We start from the raw sequence: 19,969 nt of genomic DNA, 5'->3' as shown, positions 1-19,969 counted from the left end.
TTCCATTATCTGGGGCCACCTCTGGCCTCGTGCGTCCTAGGGGCATGGGAGGGAGGAGGGGTAAGAGGAGGAGAGGTGGATGGGGGAGACCCTCCGGGACCAGGGAATCAGGGGAAGCACCGTGGGCATTTGCCCCATGCACTCAGCTTCAGGAAGCCTGTTGGGCTTCCAGGTCTGGTCCCCTGCCCTCCAGGGCCCCCTCTGGCCACATGAGTCCTAGGGGCATAGGAGGGATTCAGTGGGAAGAATAAGAGAGGCCAATGGGAAGGGACCCTCCAGGAATGGATGGAGGGAAATGTGCCTAGTGTTTCCCCTGCCCACTCAGACCCAGGGAGCCTGATTGGGTCCCGGACCTGATCCTCCACCCTCCAAGGCCAGAGGTACTCCTGGGCCCCAACTGCTGCATTGAGCCTAAGCCCCACCCCCACTCCCCCAGGGCCTTTTCCAGCCCTGTGGGTCTTAAGCATAGTCCCCGCCCAAGGCCTAAACCCAGCCCCTGCCTAAGACCCGGCCCCCACAGCCAAGGCCTTTTCTGGCCTTTTTTTTTTTTTTTTTTTTCCTCTTTTTTGCTATTGTAGTTCTGTTTTACCTTATGGTTGTTTCATCTATATTTTTATTTTTTTAATTTTTTCTAATATATCTGTTAGTTCTCTAATCTTATTTATTTTTTACTCTTTGTTATTGTTCTGCTAATTATTTTCTTTCTTGCCGCCCTATGCAGCTTGCAGGATCTTGGTTAATGAGTCAGGGGTCAGGCCAGAGCTCCTGTGATGGGAGTTCCAAGTCTGAACCACTGGACTAACAGAGAACCTCAGAACCCAGGGAATATTCATAGGAGTGGGGTCTCTCGGAGGTCCTCATCTCAGCAACAAGACCCAGCTCTACCGAACAGCCTACAAACTCCAGTGCTGGAGGCCTCAGGCCAAACAACCAATAAGACAGGAACACAATACCACTGATGAAAAAAAAAATGAGACAACAAAAAAATATGTCACAGATGAAAGAGCAAGGTAAAAACCTACAAGACCAAATAAATGAAGAGGAAATAGGCAACCTACCTGAAAGAGAATTCAGAGTAAGGATAGTAAAGATGATCCACAATCGCTAGAATAGAATGGAAGCATGGATGGAGAAAATACAACAAATGTTTAACAAAGACCTAGAAGAACTAAGGAACAAACAAACAGAGATGAACAACACAATAAATAAAATGAAAAATACACTAGAAGGAATCAATAATAGAATAACGGAGGCAGAAGAATGAACAAATGTGTTGAAAGACAGAATGGAGGGAATAGCTGCTGAGGAGCAGAATGAAGAAAAAAGAATGAAAAGAATTGAAGACAACCTCAGAGACCACTGGGACAACACTAAAAGTACCAACATTCGAATTATAGGGGTCCCAGAAGAGAAGAGAAAAAGAAAGGGTCTGAGAAAATATTTGAACAGATTATAGTGGAAAACTTCCCTAACATGGGAAAGGAAATAGTCACCCAAGTCCAGGAAGCACAGAGAGTCCCATACAGGATAAACACTAGGAGAAGCACAACAAGACTCATATTAATCAAACTAACAAAAATTAAATTCAAAGAAAAAATATCAAAAGCAGCAACAGAAAAGCAAAATAAAATATACAAAGGAAGCCCCATAAGATTATCAGCTGATTTTTCAGCAGAAACTCTGCAGGCCAGAAAGGAATGGCAGGATATACTTAAAGTGATGAAAGAGCAAAACCTACAACCAAGATTACTCTACCCATCAAGGATCTCATTCAGATTCGATGGAGAAATCAAAAGCTTTACAGACAAGCAAAAGTTAAGACAATTCAGCAGCACCAAACCAGGTTTACAACAAATGCTAAAGGAACTTCTCTAAGTGGGAAACACAAAAGAAGAGAAACACCTACAAAAACAAACCCAAAACAATTAAGAAAATGGCAATAGGAACATACATATCAATAATAACCTTGAAGGTAAATGGATGAAATGCTCCAACCAAAAGACACAGGCTCACTGAATGGATACAAAAACAAGACCCATATATATGTTGTCCACAAGAGACCCATTTCAGACCTAGGGAAACATACAGACTAAAAGTGAAGGGATGGAAAAAGATATTCCATGCAAATGGAAATCAAAAGAAAGCTGGAATAGCAATACTTGTATCAGATAAAATAGATTTTAAAATAAAGACTGTTACAAGACACACAGAAAGACACTACACAATGATCAAGGTATCAATCCAAGAAGAAGATTTAACAATTATAAATATATATCCACCCAACATAGGAGCACCTCAATACATAAGGCAAATGCTAACAACAATAAAAGGGGAAAGTGACAGCAACACAATAATAGTAGGGGACTGTAACACCCCACCTACACGAATGGACAGATCATCCAAACAGAAAATAAATAAGGAAACACAAGCTTTAAATGACACAATAGACCAGATAGATTTAACTGATATTTACAGGACATTCCACCAGAAAGTGGCAGAATACACTGTCTTCTCAACTGCACATGGAACATTCTCCAAGATAGATCACAGCTTGGGTCACAGATCAAGGCTCAGAAAATTTAAGAAAACTGAAATCATATCAAGCATGTTTTCTGACCACAATGCTATGAGATTGGAAATCAATTACAGGAAAAAAACTGTAAAAACGCCAAATACATGGAGGCTAAACAGTTTGCTACTAAATAACCAAGAGATCACTGGAGAAATTAAAGACGAAATTAAAAAATACATAGAAACAATGACAACAAAAACACGATGACACAAAACCTATGGGATGCAGCAAAAGCAGATCTTAGAGGGAAGTTTACAGCAATAAATCTCACCTCAAGAAACAAGAAAGATCACAAATAAACAATCTAACATTACACCTAAAGCAACTAGAGAAAGAAGAACAAAGAACCCCAAAGTCAGTAGAATGAAAGAAATTATAAAGATCAGAGCAGAAATAAATGAAATAAAAATGAAGAAAACAATAGCAAAGATCAAGAAAGCTAAAAGTTGGTTCTTTAAGATGATAAACAAAATTGATGAACCTTTAGCCAGACACATCAAGAAAAAAAAGGGAGAGCATGTAAATCAATAAAATTAGAAATGAAAAAGGAGAAATCACAAGTGATGCCACAGAAATACAAAGGATTGGGCCTCCCTGGTGGTGCAGTGGTTGAGAGTCCGCCTGCCGATGCAGGGGATACGGGTTCGTGCCCCGGTCTGGGAGGATCCCATATGCCGCGGAGCGGCTGGGCCCGTGAGCCATGGCCGCTGGGCCTGCGCATCCGGAGCCTGTGCTCCGCAACGGGAGAGGCCACAACAGTGAGAGGCCCGCATACCGCAAAAAGAAAAAAAAAAAAAAGAAATACAAAGGATTATAAGAGACTACCACAAACAACTATATGCCAATCAAATGGACAATTATCAACAAATGGACAAATTCTTAGAAAGGTACAATTTTCCAAGACTGAACCAGGTAGAATCAGAAAATATAAACAGACCTATCACAAGTAATGAAATTGAAACTGCAATTAAAAATCTTCCAACAGGGGCTTCCCTGGTGGCGCAGTGGTTGAGAGTCCGCCTGCCGATGCAGGGGACACGGGTTCGTGCCCCAGTCTGGGAAGATCCCACATGCCGCGGAGTGGCTGGGCCCGTGAGCCATGGCCGCTGAGCCTGCACGTCCGGAGACTGTGCTCCGCAATGGGAGAGGCCACAGCAGTGAGAGGCCTGCATATCGGAAAAAAAAAAAAATCTTCCAACAAACATGGCTTCACAGGTGAATTTTATCAAACATTTAGAGAAGAGCTAACACCCATCCTCTCAAACTCTTCCAAAATTGCAGAGGGAGGAACACTCCCAAATTTGTTCTACAAGGCCACCATCACCCTGATACCCAAACCAGACAAAGATATCATGGAAAAAGAAAATTACAGACCAATATAGCTGATGAACACAGATGCAAAAATCCTCAACAAAATACTAGCAAACAGAATCCAAAAACACATTAAAATGATCATACACCATGATCAACTGGGATTCATCCCAGGAATGCAAGGATTCTGCAATATAGGCAAATCAATCAATGTGATATACTATATTAACAAATTAATGAATAAAAACCATATAACCATCTCAATAGATGCAGAAAAAGCTTTTGACAAAATTCAAGACCGATTTATGATAAAAACTCTCCAGAAAATGGGCATAGAGGGAACCTACCTCAGCATAATAAAGGCCATATATGACAAACCCACAGGAACCATCACTCTCAATGGTGAAAAACTGAAAGCATTTCCACTATGATCAGGAACAAGACAAGGATGTCCACTCTTGCCACTCTTATTCAACATAGTTTTGGAAGTCCTAGCCATGGCAGAGAAGAAAAAGAAATAACAGGAATACAAACTGGAAAAGAAGAAGTAAAACTGTCACTGTTTGCAGATGACACGATACTATTCATAGATAATCCTAACGATGCCACCAGAAAACTACTAGAACTAATCAATGAATTTGGTAAGGTCATGGGATACAAATTGAATGCACAGAAATCTCCTGCATTCCTATACACTAACAATAAAAAATCACAAAGAGAAATTAAAGAAACAATCCCATTTACCATCTCAACAAAAAGAATAAAATACCTAGGAATAAACCTACCGAAGGAGGCAAAATACTTGTACTCAGAAAATGATAAGACACTGATGAAAGAAATGAAAGATGACACAAACAGATGTAGAGATATACACTGTTCTTGGATTGGAAGAATCAACATTGTGAAAATGACTCTACTACCCAAAGCAATCTACAGATTCAATGCAATCCCTATCAAACTACCAATGGCATTCTTCACAGAATTAGAACAAAAAATTTTACAATTTGTATGGAAACACAAAAGACCCCGAATAGCCAAAGCAACCTTGAGAAAGAAAAACAGAGCTGGAGGAATCAGGCTCCCTGACTTCAAACTATACTACAAAGCTGTAGTAATCAAGACAATATGGTACTGGCACAAAAACAGAAATAAAGATCAATGATACAGGACAGAAAACCCAAAGATAAACCCACACACATATCGTCACCTACTTTATGACAAAGGAGGCAGGAACATACAATGGAGAAAAGACAGCCTCTTCAATAGGTGGTGTTGGGAAAACTGGACAGCTACATGTAAAAGAATGAAATTAAAACACTCCCTAACACCATACACAAAATAAAACTCGAAATGGATTAAAGACATAAATGTACCTCTTAGAAGAAAACATAGGGAAAACAGTCTTTGACATAAACCACAGCAAGATCTTTTTTGACCCACCTCCTAAAGTAATGAAAATAAAAATAAACAAATGAGACCTAATGAAACTTAAAAGCTTTTGCACAGCAAAGGAAACCATAAACAAGATGAAAAGACAACCCTCAGAATGGGAGAAAATATTTGCAAATGAAGAAACTGACAAAGGGTTAATCTCCAAAATATACAAATAGGTCATGCGGCTCAGTATCAAAAAAACAAACAACTCAATTAAAAATGGGCAGAAGACACTTCACCAAAGAAGACATGCAGATGGACAAGAGACACATGAAAAGATGCTCAACATCACTAATTATTTACAGAAATGCAAATCAAAACTACAATGAGTTATCACCTCACACTGGTCAGAATGGCCATCATCAAAAAATCAGCAAACAATAAATTCTGGATAGGGTGTGGAGAAAAGGGAACCCTTTTGCACTGTTGGTGGGAATGTAAATTGATACAGCCACTATGGAGAACAGTATGGAGGTTCCTTAAAAAACTAAAAACAGAGCAACCATATGACCCAGCAATCCCACTACTGGGCATATACTCTGAGAAAACCATAATTCAAAAGGACACATGTAACCCAATGTTCATTTCAGCACTATTTACAACAGCCAGGACATGAAAACAACCTAAGTGTCCAATGATAAATGAATGGATAAAGAAGATGTGGTACATATATACAATGGAATATTACTCAGCCCTAAAAAGGAATAAATTAGGTCATTTGTAGAGATGTGGATGGACCTAGAGTCTTTCTTACAGAGTGATGTAAGCCAGAAAGAGAAAAACGAATATCGTATATTAATACATATATGTGGAATCTAGAAAAATGGTACAGATGAACCTATTTGTAGGGCAAGAATAGAGACATAGACGTAGAGAACGGACATGTGGACACAGGGCAGGAAGGGGGGGTTGGGACAAATTGGGAGATTATGTTTGACATAAATATACTACCATGTGTAAAATAGATAACTAGTGGGAACCTGCTGTATAGCACAGGGAGCTCAGCTTGCTGCTCTGTGACAACCTAGATGGGTGGGATGGTAGGAGGGAGGGATGTCCAAGAGGGAGGCATATAGGTATACATATAGCTGATTCACTTCATTGTACAGCAGAAACTAACACAACATTGTAAAGCAATTATACTCCAATACAAATAAATAAATAAAGGTCAGAAAAAAATGGTCCTATATGCTACCTCATTAACTTACAAGTCATGATTTGGGGGTGGTATGGGGGAGAGAGTATTAATGCAGTTATTCCTTTAGTCTTGAGTCCATTTTTTTAAAAGTATTACTTTTAAGATGTAAGAGGGGAAAGAAAAAGAAAGAACATACAGAATGCCAAGTCGAAGGGGATGGGTTGAGAAAGGAGACACCCGGAAGAGGGAGACTAAATATAATGTCAGAAGCAGCAGAGTCTCAGTGTGGAGAGGGGGTATACACAGAAACCAGTCCAGGGCTGTTTGTCAGATTATATGTAAGTTGCCAAGGGTGGCTTAGTGATTCTGGCAACTTCCATGGTAGCATTTGAAACTCCTCTCTGAATATCTGTGCTTTCCCCCACCTCCACCTTCATAAACCTGATTTCACATTTTTTTTCCCAAGCAAAAGAATATGGGTTCTGAACAGTGATGGAATGAGAAAGAATAAACACAGGCCAAATTTTTTTAAATTAGATAGCAAAGTAATTAACCTTGAAAAATCCATGTAGGATGAGGGTGAGATTTGCGAGTAGAGCCTCAGTTTCCCAGTAGGGCTGTTGACATTCATAATGTAGGAAGCCTGAGAGCATTATTTCCTTTGTACAGGGGATTCAATTCCCAATTCTCTAATTCTGTGAAAAATTTGATAAGCGTATTTTTATACGGTTTTCCTGCTTTCTCAGTCTTCTTTCTTTAAAAATGATTACCATATTCTTAATTTAAGTGTGCAAGTTCATTTTCTTCAAACCTTAGAAAGAAACATGTGTGTATGAAAATGTCTTTTCACCCCCAGATATTCAAGTGTTGAAATAACTTTCCAGGCCCAAGATGAACTGCTCCTGCCTGGGGGGCCACTTCAGCAAACCCAGAGTCAGATAAACCCTCAGGTCTCTGTAAATGCTCTGCTTGACCGGAAGCAGCATATCCAGTCACCCAAGCCCCAAGCCAAACAACCTGTGGGCCTTCTCACCTCAAACAAGGCTGACTACATGGCCCCAGCCAATCAGTTTCTATTTTTCTCTTCCTTGTTCTTTATTCTTCAGCCTGTAAGACCTTCCTGCCTACTGCCCCACTATACAATGCTCCAAAATGAGATTGCCCACTTCATGAAGTTCGTCTGTATCACTTAAATTGTCTTTTTAATCATGTTTTAAACAAAAGTTGGGAACACTAGTTGCTGTATTTTTTTATATAATCCTTATCACATTACTATATTTTAAAAATTGAAAGTAGTATTAAATAATGATGCTTCTATTACTTTGCACATTATACGTAAGGCATTTTATGTTCCTTGCCTCATTTTCTTAGCCCATGCTAAGAAATACTTAAAAAAATAAATCGTTATCTTCTTACTTTGGTTTATAAAATAGCATTCCCTTTACTCAATTCAAATAGGGAAATGAACTTCTAACGGCATCCATGTACACTGCTGCTAATGACAACTCCCAAACTTTTAAGGACATACAGTATTACTGTATATTTAGACAAATTTAATATGCTCCAGAGAATTCCTAATGTTTAGAGATCTCCGTTACTTCCACACCACATATTTATGATTTCTCTTTTTATTTCTTTCCTCTCTCTCAAGTTGTTTTCCCACAGCATTTTTTTGTCAGAACATCTCTGTTAGCTCTAAACTTTTAGAACTTTATTTTTAACCCTTGCATTTGTACCCCAGTTCATTTATAGAACAGAAATCTGTCTTATATAAAAAAAGCCCCTCTTTTTAAGTTCTACACTGTCATTTCAGACTGACCAGTTGGACAGACACTTCATTCAGTCATAGACAGTTTATTCTGGCCCCAAGAGTGCAGCTGGGGGATTAGAACTTTTTCCGTCATTGAGTAATTTTTATTTGAGAAAGATCTACAGTCTTCAAAAATGGGCTAATTTATTCCATATATCCTTAAAATGCCATAAGCAATCTAAGAATTGCCCAATCAGTACTTTGTTCCTGCTACATAGAAAAAAAAAAAATAGTGGGAAGAACAAAGAAGTGTAAGAAAAAGAAAAGAAAAGAAAAAAAAACCTTGGGGAAAAATATCCACAGTGATTTATGTTTGCCATATTTTTCTGAAGACATTTTCACAACTTTTACTCTGGGACAACTGCTTTAAAACAAGTCAAATATGCTTTATTTGGCTAGAATTCACATAACTTCAGCAATGATTTATACTGGAACTAATCGATACAAATAGAAAAAGATAATGTTTCCATTCTCAATATTCTCGTGAGAAATCCACTGACAACAGATAATTCTAACTGTAGTTTCCACTATGTGCTATAGAAGCATAGAAAAGGACTTACTCCAATCTGGGCTATGTGGAGTGAGAGGGCAGGTCAGTGAACTCTCTTCTGAAATAACTCCTGACCGGAGCACTAAAGAATGAATAGATTTTATCAAGGGAAAGAAAACTCTTCCTTTTATCAAGGAAAGAGTATCCCAGAGAAAAATATTTGGCACAAAACTCTGAAACAGCATAATGTTTATAGAAAACTCTATGCTGGTCAGCGTTTCTGGAATTCAGAGTTGTGGGGTATAAATTTCAGGCAGGCAATGGAACTGAAGACATGAGTAAGGTCTGGTAGCAAAGGTCCAAGGACATCATGCTAAGGAATTGGAACCTTAAGCTGTAGATGAAGGGAAGTCATCGTATAAACAAATATGCTGGGACTTCCCTGGTGATCCAATGGTAAAGAATCCACCTTAAAATGCAGGGGACACGGGTTCAATCCCTGGTCAAGGAACTAAGATCCCATATGCCATGAGGCAACTAAGCCCGCATGCCACAACTACTGAGCTCGTGTGCCTCAACTAGAGAGCCTGCTTGCGGCAAACTACAGAGCTCATGAGCCACAGCTACAGAGCCCATCTGCCTTGGAGCCTGTGTGCCACCACTAGAGAAGAGAAAACCCGCATGCCACAGCTAGAGAGAAGCCTGAGTGCTGCAACGAAACATCCCGCGTGCCTCAGCAAAGATCCTGCGTGCCACAACTAAGACACGATGCAGCCAAAAATAAATAAAAATAAATAAATAAATCTTTTAAAAAATATGCATTTTGGATAGATCATATCAGTGACAAAGACAAATTTTAAGGGGGTAAGATCTAAGGCAAAGATATATAGGGGAGAAAAAAAATAATTTTTCTCTACTCCTCTTAGGTTTATTGGCTGGGGCCTTGCAAATTAGATTGACAAAAGACAGATTAACAAAAGGGAAACAGAAGTTTATTAATTGCATTGTTCCTATACGTGGGAGTATATTCAGTGATGGGTAACTCAAAGGGGTGGTTGGAACTTGGGTTTATATGGCATCTTAGCAAAGAACAAAAAATTTATAGAGAAGTGACAAGACAAATGAAAGGACTTTGAGCCTTCAAGAGTGTAAATTGGAGGAGGCAAATATACGGGGGAAAATAACGGTAAATAAGGGCTGGTTGGAAGGTTTTGTTGAAGTAGACTCTTTCCTGGTATCATCTTTGGGCTGATAAGGCTCTGGAATTGTCCCTGTGATTAACTTCTGCCCTTCCTGGTAGAGAGAGGAGGGGGGCCACCTTTACAAATTTATATTCTGCTTTTAGACAAATAGGAGAAGCGTAGACAACTTTTCTTGTATCTCCTTCTTCTCAATTGCCTTCAGCTCAAAAGAATCCTTATACCAAAGAGACACATTTTAGAGCTGCATATTCTGCTACGCTTCAGATGCTAGTGTGAAGGAGATGGTAAATAACATGTCAAACAAGATAGGGTTCTAAAGAAGGTAGAGGTAGTAGGGATGAACAGAGGAGGACACAGTCAATGTAAATGTAGAAGACAAAAAAATATATCAGTACTGACTAATTCTACAGCGAAGAGAGTGTGCAAGAGTGTATGCATGGCAGCCCTATCAACTAAGGAGAATATTAAAAAAAAAAAATACATAGCCTTGAAGAAGATGACTCCATCCTTATATTAGAGATGAACAGGAGGAAGTTGGGTTTCTCAATATAAATCTCACAGAATGAAGTCAGTCTAAATTAGGAGTCTGTTATGAAAGGTGGTTAAGATGAAAAGTGTGACTGAGATCAAAGAGGGGGTGCTGAGTAGAAGTGAAACCAGAAATGGTCACAGAAAAGAGACTTACAGGGTAGCAAGGCAAAAAAATACCAAGGAAGACTGTGCGTGATGAGGAGGGACACTAGAAAGGAGAGAGTTATTGGAGCCAAAGGAAAGTGGGAGTTTCAAGAACAGAGTAGGCAAAATTGTTACTGGAGTGGCTGTCTCCTGTGAAATAAAAACTGGAACTTTTTCCTTTACTGATTTAGAGGTGCATGGGGATCTTTGGGGGTGGATGGGGGAGGCACTTTTGTTGCATTGTAATGTGTAAGTAGAAGTAGAGACAAACAGAGACTCGTTACTCATTTTTAAAATATATATGATATCTAAAATATATATTCCAAAGTCAGACTATATAATCAAAAAATTCCACTCCCACCTACCCTTCCCATGAAGGGACACACGCTTTTTGTTTCATTATGTTTTTGAATGGGAGGAATGGAGTATGTGCACAAGGTGAGGAGAAAGAGCCTGTAGAGAAATCACATTGATGACACAGAAGAACAAGGATAACTAAGAAGGAGCGGCCACCAATTCAAGAGTCAATGCAGAGGAATTTTGCCTTACACAGGAGGAAACCCACCCAGCCTTAAAACTGCAGGGAAGGAAAGATGGATACGTGCTTAGGTGGATGCATTCATTGGATTAACCTATTCAGATTTAGTCTGCAACTCTTGCTAGGCACGGTCAAATGAATCAAAGCTACAAATCTTTATTTTACCATTTTGCAGGCTGCTCTTAGGAGCTTAAGCACAGATAACTGAAATGCCAAGGTCAAAGTGTGCTAACCAAGTAGAACTGGAAGAAGCAAGCTAAAACTTCAGACTTAGACACAGCATTAAGATAAAGCAGCCTAGTAATAAATATTAAGTGCCTACTATGTCCAAGGAACTGTGATAAGCATTTTACAGGCATAAAGTATCCTCATTTGTTACTCACAATAATCAACTTAATTAGTCCTATTATTGTTCCCATATCACAGATGAGGCAACTGAGCCTTAGAGAAATTAAGGGACTTGCCCACCCAATGTTTCACAACCAATAAAAGCATAAAATGACAATTATTGTTTAGGTCTGTCTGACTCCAAACATATTTTCTTAACCACTCTATCATATCCCCACATCAAAGGCTCAACTCAACTTTCAATCCCGTCCCTCTCAACATGCAATCTCTCGGCAATGGACCTAATGTTGTGTCCCCTCAAAATGCATATGTTAAATTCCTAACTTCAGATGTGATGATATTAGGAGGTGGGGCCTTTGGGAGCTAATTAGGTCATGAGGGTGGAGACCTCATGAATAGGATTAATGCCTTTATAAAAGGAAAGCAGAGAGCTCTCTAACCCTCCCTCTGCCCAGTGAGGATACAATGAGAAGACGGCCATCTGCAGCCCAGAAGAGGGCTCTTTCCAGAACCAACCATGCTGGCATCCTCATCCTTGGACTTCTAGCCTCCAGAACTGTGAGAAGTAATCTTCTGTTTATAAGCTACCCAAGTCCATAGTACTTTGTTATGACAGCCTGAAGTGACTAAGGCACTCTCCTTGTGGATATCAGGTGCAAATACCTTAAAAGTGCCGACTTTCCTTCCTTTGGATGTTATTCTCTCCTTCAATCCAAAGTTGGCTTCTCTACTCCCTGCCACAGTGACATGAGGAGTAAGGGAAGTCAACTTGATCTAATGGTCATCACAGCTTTCAATGACTTACTAGCTACCCATAATGAGAAAAGACTTAGACACAACTGAATTGAATAAAGAGCTATGAAGCCTATACAAATGAAAATCCAAGGAGCTCAAATAAAAAGAGGAAAATGTGTGTTAAAAGTATTCATATATTAGAAAAGAGAAAGTGGTACCTTCTGTCCAGTGCATCTGTATATTGCCCAGGTATACAGAAAAATAAAAGAAAAATTAATCAATTTATTACCTAAAACCCAAATTACATCTTATACTCCTTAATTTAGTTTCAAAGTAGTAAATTAAGACATAATTTAGTTTTTAAATACTCATGTTATAGAGCTGTCACTGAATTAAATATTCTTTTAAGAATCAGAGGATTTTATTCCATAAAACTTCAAGATGCATTTGTTGTTTTAATTCTGCAAAACAGAGCAGTTAATTTCATTGATTTTTAAAAATTCCTCAAAGTATTTTTTTCTCTACATTTACTGGTTCTCTCTATGAGTTGCTTCTGTGTTGGTCTAATTACAGAGAGGTCATTTCAGCATTTAGATTTATGTACACACACACACAATTTCTTCATATATAACCATAAAGTAATGTAATAACGTGTATAGATTCACGTCATGGAAAAAATATAGGATTGAAACCTAATTATTAGCTGAGGATGGTAATGGAGAGGGATAAAACAATGTTTAGAACTGGTCCTTCAAGCCATGCTGCCTAGAAAGAGCTTCACAGAGAAGATAACTGACAGAGAAAGAAGGAAAGGGGACCTGTGCATAAGGAAACACTTTTCTGTTTCAGAACCTGCGAGCCTGGATTTAAAAAGAAAAATCTTCACCAGTACATTTCTTTTTTATTCACTATTACTGCTGGAAGGATTTTTTTTAATTTCCTTCATCTACGCGGTTAACTTGACACTGCTGAATTTCTAGCAAGTCTAATTTGAGAGGCCTCTTTCAAAACCTCTCTCCTTCCATATCCTGAGTAAGAGTTTTCTACCTTCAACAGTATGAGGTGTTACAGGCTTCAGTTGGTTCTGAAGGGCTCTGTGACATCTCCTTCTCAGCTTTAATTTGAAAGGACAGATTCTTTTCCTGGTTTAACTTGACTCTTCCCTGATGAGAAAGAGTTAGAAAAAAATGAGCTCTCAAGATCTTTTGATTTTTATAAATGTAAGTAGACATTCAAGTTGAAGAGTTTGTTATTTTCAACATCTTGAAAATAATTTTCCAGTGAGCATCGTCTCTGCCATTTTCAGCTTGTTAATAAACTCCACTCTGTCTTTAATTATAGCCTTTTTTTAACCCTCTAAATTAAAGAAAGGGGAGCAACTATATCTTTTCAAGTTGTTGAAACTCCCTCCCTCTTCCATTTTCACCATTAGTTTTTAAATCACAACTCTATGGAACCACTTTTGAGAATAAGTATTAACGGTTTAATAGGTAACTTTTGGAAGTTACCTTTAATCCAAATACCTACACATTTTGTTTATCACTAGGAGGGGTGTGGTTCTGACAAAGTGAATGATTGCAATCTCTTATCTGATGAACTCAATTTGAAACTTGCCCAGTGATGGAATTTTGTTAAGTTAAACTATGTAATTCCAATAAAAATCTTAATCACACGTTTGAAGAGAGGGCAAACATTTATCAAATTTTAAATCACCATCTCAGCTACATACACTTATTTATATATCAGGAAAGGGTCATTGTACCTATGATATATCCATGGGTAATAATTCTCCTTGGAATTGGATGCTAAATGAGCCCTATTTTATTCATGTTCAGACACAATCACAATTAGAGTCATGTGTACTCTTTCGCAGTGCATGGACATTAAAAAATAATGAAAGTAAATTTATTGGTTCTTATTACAGTTATGTGAGGCAATACTGTGGTTTATGAAGGGATTTCTAGGACAGCTGCGCATTTGGTTATATTTATTTTCTTGATAATTGTCCTACATAGACTGATATTTGCTATCTATTCACTTCTTTCTTTCCTTTTACGCTTTTAATAAAACAAATTTCCAAAACCTGCCTCAATCCTAAAAGATAATACTACAGGAAAAGGAAGAAAAGAAACTATTAAAAGTCAGAAATTACTGATTTAAGATATCTGATTAAAAGAATTAAACTTCTCCCACCTGACTACATAAAGTAAGCTACTCTCTGCATTCAAAGTGAAATAAAAGATTGAGGCAAATTTATTTGCATAATAAAAGCCCCAAATGTCACTTTTACCTAAAATATTCAGATTATTAATGGTAAAATGTTTCTATATCGAATTATGCAAATAATTACTCAAAGTCTGTCATTTATAACAAATCTCTAAATTGTCTTCCAGCTCCACACCTCCATGACATTATTTGAAAACTGACATGGAGGCTGTTTTTGAGGGTAAACATGATAGCCCCTAGTTGTCTAAATATGAACATAAAAGTTAGTTTGTAAGATAAGATGTTGCAACATTATAAATAAGGTTGTTGGCTAATAAAAACTTTAGTTTAGTAAATTGGTTTCTAAGGGACTAGGTAGGAGCCAAGTAAGATAATCCATCCATCTTTACTATGAATGAAATAGAAACTATGCTGATTACTAGAATTATAATTAATGATCTTAGGCTCTGAGACAAATGGACTTGAGGGTATCTCCTATCCTAACAAGAGGCCCTAAAAGTCCTTAGCCTGGGTTGGTACAAGCCATGGTCTTCTTTCTTCTGTTACCTTGCTTCTCTACACCTAATTCTTCCACTCCTGCTGCTCTCCTGGGTCCAAAATTGTCACTGTACCTTGGACTATTAAGATTATTCATGCCTTACAGGAAAGAGCTCTATCTTCAACCTCTTGGTCTCCTCCACCTTTATTACCTAACTCAATAGATAGGGGCCACTGTGGGTTATTTGTCAAGTGTTTATTATCTTTGAGCAATAGCTCCAAAGGACTAACAACAGAACTTTGTGTGCTATCACCTAGATACATTCTTCGTAATAGTTACAACAGGGCTTGCCAATAGCTTCATTTGGCATATTTTCTTTTCCCAGTTGTCCATGAAAAAAGCATTGTTTTAAATACTTATACCTGACTTCAATCAGCTATCTTTGAGAGGTTTTCATACTCATTGAAAAACTTGGTGTCCTGTGTCCAAAATTGTTCAAAGATATTTATCAGAATTCATGAACCAGCATTTGCATGACTTTGAGGTGTTAGATGCTCAGGCCAGAGAATGCTTATTTAATGATGCTTAACAACTAAAATTGTAACTAATGGGAGTTTAAATAGGTGGCATAGGGCTTCCCTGGTGGCACAGTGGTTGAGAGTCCGCCTGCTGATGCAGGGGACATGGGTTCGTGCCCCAGTCCGGGAAGATCCCACATGCCGCAGAGCGGCTGGGCCCGTGAGCCATGGCCGCTGAGCCTGTGCGTCCGGAGACTGTGCTCCGCGGCGGGAGAGGCCACAACAGTGAGAGGCCCGCGTACCGCAAAAAAAAAAAAAAAAAAAATAGGTGGCATAGTGATTGTACACCTCATCGCGCTAGTAATACTTATTGATCTCACCACGTAAAAAAGCTTGGGTTTGAATCCGTGAGCTTCTAGAAAGGTCAAGAGAAAAAGAAAACCATTCTAGATTCCAAACACCCATGTAAATAAGCAAAATAGGAGAAAATATTGATTGTCTCCCCCTCTCATAGAATATGGAACCAATACCAAAACAAAACAGAGGTAGACAGAAGATTATAGAAAGTTTTAGACATTTGAACATGTTCCATTAGTACTTCATATCACATCGTAAACAGTCTGTCCTGATTCCTGCCAGTGGCAGAGGGACTTTGCAGAGGGCCATGATGCTTGTATAGGAATTGAGAGATGTTACCTTAACTAGGTCCCACATTTAGAGCCAGAAGATATCTAACTCTGAAGCATTATTTCTTTAAAAAAAATTTTCGAAGGAGAATCACTTTCCTAATGAAGGAATCCTGACAAATGGTATGAATGCTTTTCTTAGAGTTTTTAGACCATGAAAACATAAGAAAATCACACAGCAAGCAGGTTAACGCTATCGGCTTTTTTAGTCTTGAAACACAATCAGTGGTTTCCCTACGAACAACGTCCATTTTTAAAGCTTTCTTTTATTTTATAATGTGTTTCATAGATAATGAGGAAACACCACTGTGACATATATAATTGACTTAATTCAATATACTATATAATACATATTAAAAGTGAACATATAGAAGGATTTGATTACATATAAATGTACATGTGTGTATATATGTAAACTTTTAATTAACTTTATGTTTTACTATCTCATCAACTTTAGTACCAACATCCACACCTGTAGCATTATTCATAATGAGAGGCTTACAGCACTTCTATGAAATGAGCAGAGAGACTTAATGGGACAAGCGTGCTGTAGCCTGAGTTGCCACTCTATTCTGACATTTTCCACTGCTCAAGTTACTCCAGTCATGAAACTCTTCCAATTCTACGCATGAGTGCCCTATCGAGCTGGCCATTTGCAGACCAGATGAAAAGGTACAGGGAGGAGTCACTTTGTGTGACCTTTGTGTCGTCTATTATGTACCATACTCCTGCCTCTGTCCCCACCAACACCCAATATCATTCCTGCATAGCACAGACTGGGGTTGAGGTGAACCATTCTAAGGACCACATCCTCAAATGGAAAGGAGCAGATGTAGCAGCATTTCCCAAGTGCCTGCATTCCACAATGAACATTTTCTAATCCAACCAGAATCTGTGTAGGCAGTTTCACATATGTATTTATAAATTATATGAATGAACGATCTAGTCCAAATGGCTTGTTCTTTTAGTATTTCTCTTTCTCCCTGAGGAGGAAGAGTTGTTTGGGACAAAGAGTTGACCAGATGGACCACACAATGGTGTGCGGATACCATTTGTGCTGTGAATGGAAGAGATGATTTCAGAGCTCACCCTATTCTCAAAGGATCCAGGCCTCCATCTGTTGGGAATGGCCAAATTCAATCCTAATAGCCCAGTTGAGATACTAAATTCAGTCAGTTATTTGGAGAACTCCCTCATCAGTGCCAGTTTCTCCCTGGCTTCCAGTTTTAGGTCACAATTTAGAGCCCATATTTGCAAGGCAGTTAAGGTCACAAGAGGAAACATAGGACACAAGTGTCCAAGTAAGGACAACATATTTGCCCTCTTAGAGAAGAAAAGGGAAAGAGGCACACAGTGGAAAAGCAAAAGCTTCTGTGATAAATCAAGGGCAGAGCTGGGAAGAGGACACAAGCCTTCTAGTTCTCACCTATGACAATGCCAAGCAGTCACACAAAAGAAAAGTTTTATGGCTTATGACAGCAGCCAAGCAATATAAGAGAACAAGAACCAGTGGCTTATGTTTTTACCATTACCAAGACCCTTCCCACCACTGTTCTGAACAATAACATTTGGTGTTAATCAACTCCTTAAAAGCCACCCATCATTTTTAGTAGAGGTGACTGTCTATTATTCTCTGCAAAAAAGTCCCTGCATAGTCTGTCTAGGTTGGAATTAAGGAGGAGCAGTCGATTTTGCCAAAATCTCAATTGTGCAAGTTGTCATTGAGAAAAGCCAGCAGTGGATTCAGGGCCCTGCCAGCTCATTCGAAAGAGGATCTTTGTGTTGGCTGATGCACTCATAAGGAAATGAGGCTGAGGATGGAAAAAAGACCAGTTGGGATACACACTCACAGGAGGGTTAGGATCCAGAGTAAAAGAGGTTGACTCCCTGACAGCTGGGATTTATCCACTTCAGTAACTAGGGTGGGGTACTTAGTGTTGCTTCTTCACTTTTCAAATTTCAAACAGGAGCATGCTGGAAAGGCAGAAAATTAGCCTTCGAGGGGTGCTGCTCTGTGTTTCTGCTAAACACAAAACCTTTTTTGAAACAGAATCAGGTGGAGAGTAATTCTCGTAGCTGGAGTTAATACCACCATGATTCATAATCTTAATGAGAATGAAGCCAGCATGGCAGGGTAGAGGTGACCTATACACAGAGAGGGACAGAGAAAGGAATACTTCCTCTGTGTCTACCTGAGCTGCAGGGAACTTACTTTTATGCCCCTCCAAACAAAGACATATAGACTTTCTTATTTAATAGTTCCATTTGACTACTCACTAGGGCAACTCATCTATTGATTTAGTGCCCCTCAGTCAAATGGAACTATGTGTCTCCAGGGCAGAATATACATGACATAGTCTAGAGCACAGATTCTAGAGCCAGGCTGCCTGGTCTACCACTTCAAGTTCTATAACCTTGGCACATTACTCCAACCCTCTGTACCAACCACCACATAGGACTCTCCTGAGGCATAAATGAGTTAATATGTGCAAAGAGCTAATAGCTGTGACTTTGTGCCTCTCTCCCCATTCCCCTATTACCGGCAGTAAAATGTTTGGTTTAAAAGAGGCCTTCAACTTACTTTTCATACAACTCTATTCACATTTATTGAGAACTTGCTGACTTCGAAATTCTAGAAATTAGGATGATAGCGTGGCTTTGGAGTCTGACAGTCTGGATTCAAATCCTGACTTGGCCACTTGCTATACATAATTTTTGCAAGTTTCAATCCTTATACATGTAAAATAGGGAAAATAATGCCTAACTCTTTATTGTTTGCGTTAAATGAAATATCAGCTATTGCATATTCTCCCTAACCCTCAGGAACTAAGTAAGATGACCTCAATAGCCCATTTCCATACCCTCAGAGTTGAAAACAATTTCCAAGATGACAGGAAACTGATAAGAAAATTTTCTTTCTCTTGGTCTCTTCTATCTCTTGAACAACTGTTTCTAAATATGAGTGGTTACAGTTGCATTAAAAATGAGCAGAACTATGTGCAGTGTTTGAATCTTAGAATTTGCAAAAAGCTGCTGGTTTTCAGATGGGGCCTATGAGGCATATCCCGAAGCAAGCAAATTCAAATTCCACATCATACACCCTTGTCCTCTGAATTCCTTGTTTGTTTGGGTTTTGGCATGTTGGTTTCTCTGTTGGTTGGTTTTCACTTCCATTGGTCCTTTCCTGACACTTCTTGCCCCAACCAGATTTCAGTCTCACATCACATAGTTGATGACTATTTCCTTCCAGATTACCCTCCAAACACCCAATTCAGCAGAAACTCAGCACTGTGACTCCCAAACTCACATAACCTAATTTATCATATACTAAACATATAAATGTCTTCCCATGCAATGAAAGCCTTCTTCTTCAGAAAACAAACATCATGACAAGGAGCATTTTCAGATAATTTTTAGTAAAATGTTTCTCACACATTGAACACATACTTTATGGTAGCTATATAGAAAATGGTAAAGTTGGATATCGAAAGCTGAATAGTCTACTGCCCACAAACAGGTCCCAGCTAGTGAGGCACAGTATGTTAGCTCCATATTCAAGAGTTTATGAAATTGTGCATCCATGTAGATAAACAGGTTGTCATGTGGGACAAGTAATCCTCTTTAATTCTATTGATGCCATATGCTATTACTTCTTCGCAGAGGGTGAGGACGTAAAAGAAACAAAATGTTCTACATTTTTTAGTGCACACTTTTCATCCTTAACTGAGGTGGACTGTATTCCAAAAATGCAATAAAAAGCACACTGGGCTTTAACTTGACTTTTCATAATATATGCAGTATTAGTTGA

Source organism: Mesoplodon densirostris, chromosome 3 (genome assembly GCF_025265405.1).
Source record: "Mesoplodon densirostris isolate mMesDen1 chromosome 3, mMesDen1 primary haplotype, whole genome shotgun sequence".
Lineage (NCBI taxonomy): Eukaryota > Metazoa > Chordata > Mammalia > Artiodactyla > Ziphiidae > Mesoplodon > Mesoplodon densirostris.
Note: the sequence above shows the minus strand (reverse complement) of the source record.